This window comes from Mya arenaria, chromosome 10 (assembly GCF_026914265.1).
Source record: "Mya arenaria isolate MELC-2E11 chromosome 10, ASM2691426v1".
In the NCBI taxonomy this organism is placed as follows: Eukaryota; Metazoa; Mollusca; class Bivalvia; order Myida; family Myidae; genus Mya; species Mya arenaria.
Genome location: NC_069131.1, coordinates 4862963 through 4865051, shown reverse-complemented (window position 1 = coordinate 4865051; position 2089 = coordinate 4862963). Strand labels below are relative to the sequence as shown.

Sequence of the window (2089 nt, the reverse complement as noted above, 5' to 3'; positions counted from 1 at the left end):
TATTTGACAGTTCTAACATTATTTATTTATTTTTGAACCATGTTTATTATCAACTATTATTTGTTTGCATGTAATATTTATGTAAAGCTGTATCTTAGAAGTTTGAATATTAACATTATCATAACCCTTTTCCACTCATTGTGTACATATATGTATCTGTATAATATGTTGTCTTGGGCCGGAGGCCTTTATCAATTAAATAAATTGAATTGAATTGAATTGAATTGAATTGGTATTGGCTCTTCTGGTGCAACAAGTTCAGAATCACTCAACAAAAAAGCAGCATGTGGAGCACATGTTTTAAGTTTTTCCCCAAATGCTAATGAATTAAGAGGTTTAACATTGTGCAGGTTGTCAACATTACATTTAGTAGATGGGCTAACTTTTTGTAAAGTGTCATTTTCAAATTTCAGCTTTTTGAATACAAGATGCTGAGACCTTTGAGGGCTTATTTTTTCTTTTCCTCGGCTGGTTCCATTTACATTTTGTTGAAGTTGGCGCATTCAAACCATCCTTCTGTTTGGAGCCGATATTAACAAGGGCGTACAGCAACGCAGCAACATGGTTGCATGATTCCCCCTCCCTGAAACATGAAAAGAAAAGTTGTACGAGTATGATAAAAAATTCTGCATTATTCATTGCAATTAAAAATTATTCAGAAACCTGTAATCTGACAAAACCGTGAACGGACGCACAACAGGGAGCTAGGAACACTTTTGGATAACGATTATTTAAATAAATTCATTGACCAACACCTCCTTCGAACAACTAGGCACGTAGCTACTGCTACTTTTGGATGACGCTGATTGAAATGAGTTCATTGAACGAAACCCCCTCCCCCCCCCCCTTCGGTTTGCATTTAAAATTCAGGGTATTTTCAAACAACCAGGCAGGTAGCTAGGGCTATTTTGGAATGACGCCGATCCAAGTTATTTTTTTGATTGCCTCCCCCTAGCCCCTTCGTTTTGTATTTCAAGTTCAGGCTTTTTTATTACAAAAACTTTGACCAGTCGAAATGTCATTGCACAGCTGCGTACAGTCAGCTATGCCTCTGTCAATTTATTTTATAATCACTGGCAATTTTGGTGCATCTTAAGCTTTTATTAGAACACCAACATTATTGCCAGATGGGATATCATTATAATGATGCATAATAAAATAACGAGTATGTCAACACCCTGCATAAAAAGGAGATGTTATTATCTAAAAGTGCATGTATACATCTTATTCTAAATGTGAATAGTAAATTTACCCAGCAGCACAGTTGCATCCAGCAGCATGAACCTTTCCCGATACTTTAGACAGACAGGCCCATGGTTCATAATCCTTTTTTTAACATCAGACCCTGGTAAGGACGGAATGACCTTTGCTCTTACGTAGCAGTGGGAACATTTATGTGATATCTGATTGTATTTCACACTATGGACATGTCCATCTTCGTAGAACACTGGCTTTTAATTGTTTTCTTGCATTCATATTCTGATTGTCAAACGTGCGTGAATGGTTTAACACAAGGTAATTGTATAAATCCTGCGTCCTGAAGAAGGGAATTTTTAACACATCGTCCTCCCAACAACCTTTTAAACTGCCTGGCTCTGGCAATTTTTTACCTAGCGGCGTGGTAAATAATTCCTCCTGTCGTTCAAGTTTGTTGTTATTGTCCTGAATATTAATCTCTTTCAATGTCCGTTTTCCTATTTGTACAAGGCCTCGGGCACGTTTTATTAACTCCGGTCTATTTCCTGACACATGTGCTTTCTATCTCGTAAATATATCTTAAGTTCACGCATTGATAATTTGTCAAATTGACACGGGTCACCGACCTCTTTATTCGACGCCATTATCCTGTCAATTGTTACTCACCGGAAGTTGAGGTCAACTACGAACGATAATTTGCTAAGGGGGGTAACAACGGTTATTGAACAGGACTATAGACTGTTCGGATTTACAAACTCAACCAGTATAGACATTGCAATGACACGCATATTTATATAATAGGTAATACAACTGACCTAATAGTTTAGTTAGTCTCCGAACAAGGTGGAGCGAGCGAGCGAAAAAAAAATAAAAATACTTTTTTTTATATTTA

General features: G+C 36.9%; 1 pseudogene; it reads right to left on the bottom strand.

The window, feature by feature from the left end:
• Positions 1 to 402: 402 nt before the first annotated feature.
• On the bottom strand, positions 403 to 1841 carry LOC128205995 (uncharacterized; annotated as a pseudogene).
• Positions 1842 to 2089: the final 248 nt, after the last annotated feature.